This window comes from Nannobrachium achirus (assembly GCF_963921795.1).
Source record: "Nannobrachium achirus genome assembly, chromosome: 10".
Classification (NCBI taxonomy): domain Eukaryota; kingdom Metazoa; phylum Chordata; class Actinopteri; order Myctophiformes; family Myctophidae; genus Nannobrachium; species Nannobrachium achirus.
Window position 1 is genome coordinate 1,489,903 of NC_137819.1, and position 14,254 is coordinate 1,504,156.

Here is a 14,254-nt window from a genome sequence, read left to right on the forward strand (position 1 = left end):
TTTTGCAGACTTTGCCATGGTTTCTTCATTGAGTGCTTTTGAGTTTTTACACTTCTGCTCTCGACTCTTAAACTTTGAACCCCATGCACCTTGTTGGCCAGGGATCTGGGAAGCACTGCGTCGGGGGGACATTTGAACCTCCAGAGCAGTGGTTCTCAACCTGTGGGTCCCAAATTATTTTGAGGGGTCCCCAGATGATTAACGTAATGTTTAACATTGTATTTTCACTCAACATATACATCTAAAATGACAAATTAAACATTGGTCAAATTGTCAAATATTAGAGGCTGAAATTGTGACGATCTACATGCTCACAACGCCTCGCAACGCGACCAGGTAGATCTGGTATTTTCACAATAGAACCAACCGTGTTATACAAAATGTAATGCCTCAACTCTTAGTGCTCGTCAGGGTGGGGGGGGGGGGGGTCCCCAGTTAAAATGTGATTATTTTGGGGGTCGTGGCCTGAAAAGGTTGAGGACCACTGCTCTAGGCAGGTGTACTTAGGGAAGGATGATCACTGGCACACTGGGATAAGTGTTTAAAAAAAAAATAAAAAAAAAAAAATATATAGTCAAGCGAAAGACGGAGGGAGTCATAGAGGAAGGCGCAGAAAACGGAACCAGATAGAAACTGAACTAATTCTGGTGACAGACATTGCCGGAGTCAACTTCCTTACCGAAAGGAACAACTTATGAATGGGGTGTTGGGCCACAGCTGTGGTCAAAAGATCTCCTTTTTAAAGTTCAGAGGATGTCAACGTTCTCATATCTGTGTCTCACAAGAAAACACACCACATTTACTTTAAATACACAACTACGCCACAGTATTCAACCCTTGTTTTAAAGCTCCCTTTACAATATATGGGCAAAATATAGCCTTTGCTGCCACCTTGTGGTGTTAATGCTTCATAATTCTGCCACCAGTTCTGAGTATGAATGTATTTTATGTTCATTACATTGTCTATCATCACTGACAACTGATGAAGACAAGTAGTAGACAACTAATATAGAGATATGAAGGGGGTGATAAGTTAATAGATTGATAGGTAATACATTGATTAGCCTATAGATTGATAAGTATAGTTTATCTACAGATATATATGGACAGATGGCAGAACAGAAGATCTGATATTTGTACAAAACTAACATTCTAAACTGACAGACCAGAGAGAGAGAGAGACAGACAGGCAGGCAGACAGACAGACAGGCAGGCAGGCAGTGTAAAGGTGGAGTGTTTTCAGAGAAAGTCCAGAATTCTTAATTGAACAATGTATTCAAGTTTACCGAACCCGGGTGAATTGATATCAGGCAGGTACAGCCAGGTCCCAGCACCAAGTGCCTTTCAGACAGAATGAAAAGGCATTTATTGTAACCCAGAAGGTCTTGGCATCATAATATGTCACGGTGGAACACATAACATAGAGCCTGACATTACAAAATATGTGCCAACACATCATATCGTGTACAATTCCGCCAGACTCATTGAATTCCAAATCCTGATATGGGCTTGAATGCATGAACAAGTTATAATGGGAGCTTTTGGCTGTGGATTCCTGCGTAGCTCAATGCTGTGTCAGATACCTCTCCTCCCATCCCAGACAGGGGCGTCACAAGGGGTAGGAAAGTAGGACTGAGTTACCAGGGCCCAAGGTGGAGGGGCCCTATAGTAACTTCAGCTATTGAAAAATAGCAGATATACAAGCTCACAGCGCGGCACCGAGTGCCGCGCTGCGAGCTTGTAGATCTGCTATTTTTGAAAAGTCGTAAAAATGTGTGCAAATCTTTGAATATGTATTTTTGAAGCGAACATTTGTAACTCAAATTTTGCTTCCGGGGAGGGGTCCCTGGAACTAAATATTTTGAGATGGGGGTCTAGCTGTGGCCAAATACATATCATCTTGGGGGTCCTTCAAATGAAAACGTTTGAGCACCACTGACATAGAAACATAAGTTTCTGGCACACATTTTCACGATTTTTCAAAAATAGCAGATCTACAAGCTCGCAGCGCGGCACTCGGTGCCGCGCTGTGAGCTTGTACATCTGCTATTTTTCAATAGTTAACATTCATGGGGGGCCCGCAGTGATTCCTTGTACCCAGGGCCCAGAATTTGGTGTGACGCCCCTGATCCCAGACACACTCAGCCTCACAACTCCTAGATTTCTTACTCCCAGACACTTGCTTGTCCCTGACAGATTCTATCCCTTACCTTGTAAACATGTCATTAGACAACGTTGTAAAGGTGCAGTGTTTTCCAAGAAGTTAGGCAGAGAGCAAAATTCTCAATTGAACCATTATTTTTTTTTAAACAATATTTTTATTGATACATTTTTTTGTTATATAGACCAGTGTTTCTCAACCACTGTCCCTGGGGACCTTTGGCGTGCCCCTGAGAAGGGTCAAGTGTGCCCCTTGAAACTGCTTGAAAGCCAGTATTGTATTTATCATTTAAAAAAATGTAAACTAGTGAAAACAGCCGATGTGCTTGTAGATCTGCTGTTTTCACTACTGTTGTGCGACAGTCTTGTATGATGAAGCAGGGCTTTACTTTGCGAAGAAACGTACACATTTGAAACTTAGCTGGGCTAGAAATGGCCCCCCAAAACGTGAAAAATGATGACTCATCACTAAACCATCGTTTTGTGGGGCCATTTCTAGCCCAATGAAAGTTCTTTGTGCAAAATGGATTCAGAATCATGACAAACCCCTAGTTAGACCCCTCACATCCTACTTAAAGCAGATTTTTTTCTGGGTATTTTCCTCCTGTATAGAAAGTCGATGGGAGCCCAACTTGATATGGATAATTCTATGGGTAAACATCAAAATAAAGTTTGGTACCCAAGGCTAAAATCCATCGTTAGGTCCTAAAGAAGCCTTAAAAAAAGTTTGGCGCTTTTATCCGCTTCGTTTCGATAATTTTGTTAAGCCAACCCACTAAAAGGCTTTTATAGCAGCCCAGAAGGGCTTGGCATCATAATACGTCACAGTGGAACACAGAAAATAGACCTTGACATTACAAAATGTGTCAACACATCACATGGTGTCCAATTCCGCCAGACCCATTGAATTTAATATCCTGAGATGATATTTTGAATACATGAACAAGTTATAATTGGACTTCTTGGCCGTGGCATCCTGCTTAGCTCTACACTCGTCAGGAGCCAAGCAATGTGAAGACCAGTGCATTCACATTCGTACTGAGGCAGGGCATTCACGAATAGTGATTTTTAGTATTCGAATTATTCAATCTCAAAGTATTCGAATAGTCGAATATTCGACAGGACTGGCCAAACTGTCAAATATTAAGTAAGCAAGACGAACATTGTGAAAATAGCCGATCTACATGCTCTCAACGCCTCGCGCTGCAAGGCGTTGTGAGCATGTAGATCTGCTATTTTCACAATATTTATCTGTGGAACTGAGTCACATTAAATGTAATACCTACAATTCCAAGTGCTTTGTCAGGGTGGGGGTCCCCAGTTCAAATATGTTTATTTTGGGGGTCACGGCCTAAAAAGGTTTGACAAGCCCTGGTATGGAGCATTAACAAATTCATCCACCAGGGGCATTGACAACTCATTCTTATGACTTACTATCTCGCCAAGCTTTATAAACTACCGTATATATTTTTTAAAGACAAAACAATAAAAACATAAACGAATATTCGACTTAGGTGAACAACGTCGAATAGTGACTTTGATATTCGAAATAATCGGATATTCGAATATTTGGTGAATGCCTGAGGATGTTCCATACATGCGAATATTTGTTTCAGCCTGCTCCCATCACTCCAGGAAGTGAACCCAAGTCACGTACGCCCCAAGAGCAAAAACTGCTTAGTTCCCCATTCCTCCTCCTGACCTGGCCTTGAGTGACCCTTTAGGGGTGATAGTGCTGCTGTCTATATAGCGACCTTTAGGAATCTGCCTAGTCTGCATCATGACATCTAGTAACCCTTAGTTGCAACACTGTTGAGTTTGCATCCTGATATTGTCATGGATGGCAACAAACCTAGGAGGCCATTTGGTACCTATTTGCTCTTCCACAAAACCGAGGAGGGTGTTGATGAGAAAAAGCATTATTTGAACCTAAATGTATAAGCTAAATTTGTTAACACTTTTGTCCTCAGGCGGCCGTGCATACTTGCAACCCAAGTTTAGGGGAATTCAAGACAATATGTCACGAGTGATAGGCATCTTTCCCAGGTAGGGGAATTTTAAGATATAAGGTCGCAAAGATTCTGACGATAATGTTTTTTAAGAGTGACATCATGCACTTAGCGCAATGGACCGTGAAATTAAAATATATCAATATGACAGCAGTTTATCATTAATTCACTACAACTGTCATAGGGAAACTAGAATGTGACTGCAGGGTGTATTTAATTTGGTTTAGCTGTCAAAGAGAAACCAGACAGAGGTCATGAACCCACCTACGGAGCTCAGAAAATGTACAACAAGGTGCGGAAACTTATCGTTTGATAACAAGTGTTAGACTATTACTGGCGATATGTTGCACTTTGTTCTGCACAATTGTTTTCTTTTCAGGAAGCGTGTAGGCGTGCGCGCGCTCGTACGCACACTCAAGATTGGTTACAATACTCCATCACTGTGACAGACCGAAGTTGTCAACAACCTGTCATCGATCATTCTGTCATATGAACTGATTAGCTGAGATCACCCCACAACGAGACCCATCCCATCCTCTTTGATTAAATTGTATAAAAGCTCTGTAGTTTAGATACTCGGTGTGCAGACTTCATGAACTGACACTTGAGTTTACTCTGTGTTGGCAATTAAAGGTCTGGACCTAGACCTCTGCTGTATTGCTGTTGCTGTGTTGCTGTATATGAGTTTCTATCATTCTTTTTTTGCATTCGTTCATTCATATTAGCATAGGTTCAGCAATAATTGTATACTTATTGAATAGGAAATAAATAATTTGGAATATTGGATTATAACTCTTGCCTGGACATTGTTTCATTTGGGTCCCTCTGTTCCTCATATAAACGGGTTCAACAAACCCTTCTGGGTTTTATGTTGTAATAACAATCTTTGTCTGATATCTATTGTCACAAGGTAGACATTTTAGAACCCATCAATCTTAAAGTCTTTGCATCCTGGTTCAAACTGTCGTTGTTCATGAACAGTCTTATTAAACTCTTTACTTTATACTTTGTAGAGCCGGTTGACTTAAAATGATCACATGAAATGATTGAATGAAACAGTACATAAGGCACACTAGAATATATGGGCTATTTAAACTAGTAATACGCCCCAAGGGTCTACACACAGAGCAATTCTTTCAACATAAGATGCTGCATTCGAGTTCAGGAGAGTTTGGGGACAAGGGAATTCTCTTGAATGCTGCCTTCAGGTATGGCATGGAAATAGGGCATTTGCATTTCTTTCACCATAGTTGTTGTGATCAGAGTCATCAGACACAATGCAATCTCACTTAGACAGTTCATGCTAACTCTTGCTTTACTCCTGTGACCTCCTGTGATCGCTGTGACCGATCGCTGTGACCGATCGCTGTGAAACACTGACCGCTCATGACTCGGGCAGTGTTTCTCAGAAAGATTGTTTCCAGTTGTTTTTCTAATGTTTCTCAGAAAGATTGTTTCCAGTTGTTTTTCTAATGTTTCTCAGAAAGACTGTTTCCACTTGTTTATCTAGACACCAAATATCTATGTGATGTCCTGTACTTGGTTACCTGAAGTTCACCAAAGTGTCATTTGACATGTATCTGCCTTGAAGTGTTGGGTGGGCTTTACTTGGGCTCTGCATGAGTGCATACGTGCATATCGTCGGTGTCGGGTGGAAACCTTGTATGTCCAAAACTGTTTGTTTTGTATTTATCATTTTAAAAATGATTTAAACTAGTGAAAACAGCCGATCTACAAGCACACAACGCCTCGCACCGCAAGGCGTTGTGTGCTTGTAGATCACTACTTTTGTCCGATGGCCTTGTATGATGAAGCAGGGCTTTACTTTGCGAAAGAACGTACAAATTTGAAACTTGGAGATACGAGGTTTCCGCCCGACAACGACGATATGCAGAATGTCGCCCCCGTCCCACTACACCACTTCCTGCCCATCCTTCGCTTATGTGCCGTGACCCAGCAATGTCACCTGCACGCCCAGGAAGCACGTCTCTCCATCTCGCATTCGACTTACATTGTATTTCTTAACCACAGCGAGCATTTACTCAGAAAGTTTAACCAATGCACCCTTTTGATCTTTCTCAATATGTAACCTGCTTTTGACTTTAACCAGGGACGTGCTGGGCCCCTGATTCGGCCCGGGAAAAAGAGTTGGAGAGGCCCTCATTGCGCGCTATAGAGAGATCTCTCTCTATAGCGCTGCTGCTACTCAAAGATTTGCCATTTCAGATCATGACAAGTGACAAGCCAGTGGGCCAATTACATGAATTAGGCCTATATTTTGTTGTTGTCGTCGGGTGGAAACCTTGTATGTCCAAAACCGTTTGTTTTGTATTTATCATTTAAAAAATGATTTAAACTAGTGAAAACAGCTGATCTACAAGCACACAACGCCTTGCGGTGCGAGGCGTTGTGTGCTTGTAGATCTGCTGTTTACTTTTGTGCAAACAGTTTAATTTTTACTTTTGTGCAAACAGTTTAATTTTTTCCTAATGGCCGGCCTGGACCGGCCCGAGAATGAACCGGCCGTTCGGGAGTTGTCCCGCTTTTCCCAATGGCCAGCATGTCCCTGACCTTAACCCACGTGACTGCCACTTGGATGGTTTCCTACTATGTGTACATAATATCTTGTCTGAGTGTAATAAAATCGGAACTCATTGAACTCCAACACCTGTTGTTTGATTCAGCCTATTCACCGATGCATCGCTTCCTTTCCTGCTGCTAAAACGTATCACTCTGGGTGCTCATAACTTCTTTTCATCCACATCACCATAGCAAGGGACATAGTGGCGATTTTTCCGCTATGTACGAAAGGTTATTGTCTCATTGTCATGCTCATGTAATGTATCTGTTGATGGAACTAAAATGTTACGCTTGTGACTGCAGTTTGTCTTCACTGTCAAAGAGAAACCAGACACAGGTCCAGTGGCGTCAGTTCAGCAAAAGCTAGGGTATGACAAAGATGGGAGTCCTCATGGAAAATAGGCATTACATTTTGGATAACACGGTTCTATTGTGAAAATAGCAGATCCTACATGCTCACAACGCCTCGCGCTGCGAGGCGTTGTGAGCATGTAGATCGGCTATTTTCACAATGTCTGAAAAAACTAAAAAAACGAAGAAAAAAAGAGACTTTTGTCAGTTTTTTACACAGGTTTCTACGGTTTCTTAATGGCAGCTTGGAACGGTTGTTCAAGTGCAGCTAAACTTGGCATGTTAGTAAATGTGCCACAATTAACAATAATGCATTGCACCTGTGCAGCTGACCTGCGGAACCTGGGAATATACCATTTTGTCAAGATGGGGAGAAGTGTGGAGAATAGTTAGTGACCATTTTGTTACATTTTGCATTTGTAGTTATTTTACTGTAATTTAACAACATAATAACCAGCGCAGATAGACAAAGAGACATTAATGGATTTATATTTAAAAGTAACTTTTATTTCCCCCCCTGGCCCCAGGGTATGGCAGCTGCATACCCCTGCCATACCCAATTGACGCCCTTGCACAGGTCACAAACTCTCCCACGGAGCCTCGAAACTGACAACAAGGGTGGAGGAGGACGTTCATCAACCGAAAACAGGTGACAGACCGGCAGCTGGCTATAGTAGCCTACTGCACAGCTGCATGTCTTCTTTTCAGGAAGTGTGAAGGAGGTACACGCGCACCGTGCGTGTTTAAAGTGCTCCATTCTCGAAAGACTGAAATCTGTCAACAACCTGTCATCTATCATACTGTCATCCATCTGTCGTCACCTGCGATCGCCTCACACGCAAGACCGTCCCATCCTCTTTGGTCTATCTAAATTGTATAAAAGCTCTGTATCTTAGAAATGCAGCCTGCAGTCTTTGTGCCCTCACACTGAATAATTGCGACCGCCAGGTCGCAAGTTACTATGAAAAGCTCCACCCTCTGTCTGTCTGTCTGTCCGTCCGTCCGTCCGTCACGTCACACTTTTGCCCCTACTCTTATCTCTGCCACCGTTGGCCCATCGATGCCAAACTTTGCACACCCACTCCTTGGATGGCAAATCACAACCTCCGCCCCTGATTTCTCACATGGCACTCTTCTAGCGCCACCATCAGGCCGACTTTTGCAAAACACATTTTTGGACACTGCTCCTACAGATTTTTGGCCTAAAATCACGCAAAGCGGTACACAGTATCTCTAAAGTCCTGTCATCAACATGGATCTGTCCCATTTCCCATATTGGCTACGATTGCCTTCTGAAGTTTGTGTGTGCGACGTGGCGGTCGCTTATCGATTAGGGAGTCTTACTGGTATGTATGTTAGGGAATTAAGAACTGGACCCAGAGCTCTGCTGTATTGCTGTTGTTGCTATATACAAGGTTGTATCATTTTATATTAGATTAGGTTAAAAAAGAATTGTAAACTTAGCAAATAGGGTAATAAACAATTTGGATGATTGGATTGTAACTCTTGCCTGGACATTGTTTCATTTGGGTTCCTCATATCACAGGATCAACGATCACGTTTGGGTTTTATGGTATATTGATTTGACAATATCTTTCTCTGGTATATTTTGATACAAGGTGGACACATGAACCCCATTCACTCCACAGCAGGCAGACAGACAGACAGACAGACAGACAGACAGACAGACAGACAGACTGGATGAACAGCATTGACTTCTTTATATCCTTTCAAATTAGCTTTATTTGCATGAGAAAACAAGTGACAGAGCAAGTGTCAAAATACAATAAAAACAGTTGAACATTGGGAACATAATATACATTTGGAGGGGGTACAGTATTGTGTAAATAGCGCATTGAGTCGTTATACTGTATACTGTATAGGCCTACAGGGTAAAAAGCTTATATAAAGCATTTATCTTTTGTCAATACGATTTAAATGATAAAAAAAGACTCAGGTTTAAAACGTGTTTAGAGCAGCTCTGTTTATACTGTATGTGCAGGTCTATTAATGTCAAAGAATGTTATCAATGCAGCTGCTAAGGGACAGATATTATGTGTCACCTAACTGGCTGAAAGCCATGTGGGCTAAAAGGTGTTTACTTGTTGCCACTGGGTTTTTGGGCAGTAAGAGGAGCAGTCTACTCTAAAGCATTAAAGGGTCAGCTGCTACAACACATCATGATACACTATCATTCTGGCTGGGTGGGTGGGGATCCCCCCCCACTCACCATCCCCCATCAGTGACATCACAGACTCACAGGCACCGCCTCTGGAGATCCCTCCTCCCCCTCCTCCTCCTCTCACTATTTAAAACCAATGAGCAGTAGACCTACTACTACTGGGCAATGGGCATGTGTTTATTTACTGAATGAACGGAGGCATGCATGGGTAGTTTGAGTGGTATGGGAACGATTTTTTTGTATTCACATTTATATTTTTAATTTATTTACCACTATCAAAAAGGCTACGCACGCACCGGGTTTCCAGCTGGGGAATAAACAAGAGTATCCTCTGAGCAGCTTTGATGTGGGTTCCTTGAAGAAGGAGGTCATTTCTCCAGGTCAGGTCAGCTGGAGTTCAGCATGGCTCATGCAGGACTCTACTACTACTGCCAGGTACGTAGTGAGTAGCAGCCAGTGGTGTGTAAACATTTAGTAGCCTACTGTGCTTAAGTAGGCTACAATTTGAGTTATTTGTAGCTACTTTGCTTGAGTATTTCCAATTTCCAATACTTTTACTTCTACTTCACTATACATCTCGGATCTCCACCGCATTTATTTGAAAACTTTAGTTACTAGTTACTTTGGTTTTGATTATTATTACAAAGCATACAAAACAACTTCAGACATATTATATATACATTTCGGGCATTTGAAAATAGATGATATAGCAAGCTCACGATGCCTTGCTATTTTCAAAAGATACATTTTGAAAACTTGAAGTAAGACATTTTGCATAATGAGCTCTTTCTACTTTTGGTACTTTTTGATACCAATAATTTACTTTTACTCAAGTACATTTTGAATTCCAGAATCTCACTTGTAACAGAGTATTTCTACATTACTTGTTTTAACTTACTTACATGTTAGAAACTTTTTTTTTTCTTGTCAAGTTGTTTTAAATGTGACTGTAGGCCTGTTGTTCCTGCAGCTGACAGATGCTTTCCCCCCCCCCGTTTATTTATTCTACAGGTCTGCCAGTTTGAGGGCAACTGCATCTCTGAACATCTGAGATCTAAGCTACATAAACTGGTTTGTAATAATATTAACCCCAATGATTTAGGCTAGAACAGCTAGACCTACTAGAGGAGTTTGAAACTTTCTTTGACAAAGACAGGAAACATTGAGAGAGAGTATAGGGAAGTGGCATGTAGCAAATGGTCTGGTTTATCTAATCTAATCTGGACCTGGGCTTGTGTTGGGGTGGTGGGGGGTGGTCACTGGTCAGACTTTGTGGTCAATGGTCAATTATCCCCTTTCTTTGCATTTGTAGGCCTAAGTTAAATGTATTACTCGGGTGCACTTTGAGAGTCATGGGGTTCTCAGGAGTCAGGACATAATTTAACATCTTGAAAAGTTTATAATTCCAGATATTATTTGCACAAGATTGACACATTCTCCGGACTATGGGTTTACTTACCAAACCATTTTCACACATCATCTAGTAATTCATTCATGAAACGCACCAGACAGCCCTCTTATAATGTTAATGTGAATGTTATCTGATTATAATACAATTATTTAATTGCATTGTAGTGACTCTTGTATTGACTCGAGTGGACTCGGTGGGGGAACAGTCCCTTGGTCTGAGATGGAGTACTACAACACTAATGCCATTTAGTGAAATATACAGCCACTTTCCTTTCCACAAGATCCTCACAAACCACATTTTCTGTAGCTATTTGAGGAGGCAGCAAATATATGTAGGCTAAACATTCTTCAAGACAGACAGACAGACAGACAGACAGACAGACAGACAGACAGACAGACAGACAGACAGACAGACAGACAGACAGCAGGTGTGAGCAGCTTGACAGACAGCATGTGTGACCTGCACCTGTCAATCTGTGTCCATATAATTTGTAATTTGAAAGTGTTCCTTTATTTGCATGCGTAGGCACTCTCTCAGATGTTTAACTCTTCAAGTATTTAAGAATGGTAACTAAATGTATAATGTTTGCCAGCTCACTGGACTTCCCTCTCCGTCCATGTTGTAATAGGTGTGTTTAGGGTCTGACCGCTAGCCAAGAATGTGTTGCCTGGATCCAAATAATGCTTGGCCCTAGTTCCAGTCCAGTTTTGGACCCAGCTGTGTAATATGAGACTCTACAATGTAGAGTCTGCACATGTTCCATTTATTTAGACGCACCATGTGCAGTTCTCTTGGGTCATTTGAGGAAACAAACTGACCACACAAAAATAGCATAGAATGTGCTGACTTGACTGCTGTTGTGGAATTCTGGATCTATCAGTAACTGATGAGGCAAGAGGGATACAATATTGTAGGTGGTGATGGTTGCTTTAATGTAGATGGTATCATGGGTAGAAGTACAATGGGCGGCAGTGGCTCAGGGGTAGAGAAACCGTCATTAGACCACGGAGGGTTCCCAAAGGGTTCCCAGTTCGATCCCGGGCTCCCCCAGAGTTAGTGTCAAAGAGTCCTTGAGCAAGACTCTGAACCCCTAGTTGCTCCCGGTGAGCATGGTTTCCTCTGTCATAGTATGAGTGTGTGTCTGTGAATGGGTGAATGTAAAGCACAATCTCTGTAAAGCGCCTTGGATAAAGGCGCTATATAACATTTACAATAACATGTCATGTGTAGTACGATATATTCTGCCAACTAGCACAGGGATCAGACCAATATACTGTAGTTATTATTTGTCATTTTTCTTTTTACGTTTTTCAACAATTACACAAGACTACAACAGACTCGGACCTACATACAAGACAAAATACATGCAGGGAAATCATACGTTATAAACAGCTAGCCCGGATCTCACCACCCCGATGCGAGGAGGCCATAGTTATACTGTTGCTGCTACAAGGACAAGCTCAACCATAACAAGACATGTTTTAACGAAAACAATAGCTATTGAAGGGGACCTCCAAGGTCAAGATTCCTGGGCAGGATGTCTCCATATGTCAACAACAGCAGTGCCACGAGGAGGACCTTGTCCGGCAGGGACGTGCTGGCCATTGGGAAAAGCGGGACAACTCCCGAACGGCCGGTTCATTCCCGGCCGGTCGGGCAGAAACCTCGTATCTCCAAGTTTCAAATTTGTAATTTTTTTTCGCAAAGCAATGCCCTGCTTCATCATACAAGGCAGTCGCACAAAAGTAGTGAAAACAGCAGATCTACAAGCACACAACGCCTCGCGGTGCGAGGCGTTTGTGCCAAGATGTAGGCCAGATGTAGGCAACCACGCTACGCGTCCCGGACAAAGGACCATTCGTCGCATTTGTATTAAACTATGTTATACCCGGAACTTTGTTAAGCCTCTGCATACAGTCTTTCCCAACGCTGAAGATGCTTCACCTGCAGTGGGGCGGCATAGCTCAGGGGTAGAGAAACTGGTATTAGAGCACGAAGGGTATAAATCCCGTAGGGTTCCCAGTTCGAATCCGGGCTCCCCCTGAGTTAATGTCGAAGGGTCCTTGGGCAAGACTCTGAACCCCTAATTGCCTCTGGTGAGTAGGTTGGTGCCTTGCATGGCTTCTTCCGCCACCGGTGTATGAATGTGTGTGTGAATGGGTGAATGTAATGCACAATCTATGTAAAGCGCTTTGGATTAAAAGCGCTATATAAATGCACCATTTACCATTTCACCTGATTTATACTTTGTGTGTAAATGTCAAAGCATTACTAAACATGTCTCTTGTCCTCTACCCACAGGCAATGTCAGTATTCTTTAAGAAAGGTAGGTTTATTTGGTTAAAAAAGAGAACAGAAACGCCTCCCAGATAATCATTTCTTTTCAACAAAATGTTAAAATACAGAATTAAGTGCATTCTTCAGTGGCCAAGGTTATGAAGCCAAGTCCCGAGCCTTATAGGCGATGATTTGATTATATATCCAAGAAAAGAACATAGAATTTGATCTGTAACACATACTCAATATACTCAGTTCTAAGTTGTGAAATGTATTGTTGCAACAATTGGAGATTTAATCTAAAAACACAAAAATCGCCCTTAACAACATTTTAAATCCTTTTTCAACTATGAGTCAAATCTGTATCACTCTCTGCTGTTGTTTTCTGTCTGTGTGTGTGTGTGTGTGTGTGTGTGTGTGTGTGTGTGTGTGTGTGTGCGTGTGCGTGTGCGTGTGCATGTGTGTGTTTGTCTGAGCCCAAGTACAAAACGCTAGAATAAATGCAGCTACTAACATCTGTTCTGTTTGTTTTCTTTCCAAATGATCTCCTCCTGCTGTCTGTAGAGGTGTTCCCAGGCCCTGGTAAGATCACATCTGATAATTAATTTTTTGCATTTTTCAGTTCTATTCTGAGCGAGAGAGGGGAAGAGAGAGAGAGAGAGAGAGAGAGAGAGAGAGAGAGAGAGAGAGAGAGAGAGAGAGAGAGAGAGAGAGAGAGAGAGAGAGAGAGAGAGAGAGAGAGAGATGGGTAGCTTCATCATCATAGAGTAGATGCAGTTGAGACTTATTCTGTAAACTATTATTTCTTAGATGGGGCTTAACTGACAAACTTGTCGGTACAGGATATTATTGTGCTTAATAATAATATTACCGGTATTTAATGTTGTGCAATGCTAATGTGTCTCCATGTCTGACTCTCTCTCTCTTCCAGTTCATTGGCAAACGATTTCTTATCAGGAAGATTACCTGAGGCAATACAAGGACGATCAGGGAAGAAAAAAGGAAAATATATTAGGTCTGTAAAGTGTGTGTGTGTGTGTGTGTGTGTGTGTGTGTGTGTGTGTGTGTGTGTGTGTGTGTGTGTGTGTGTGTGTGTGTGTGTGTGTGTGTGTGTGTGTGTGTGTGTGTGGTCACAGCTATGTACAGTATGTACCCATAATATCTGGGATAACTGTCTCCGACAGGCCGAAAGGCACGAGGAACTGCATCGATCTGTGTAAACGTTTGTACTCCTTCAGATTTGATCCAAATCGGTACACATGATCTCTATTCATTTGATCAAGA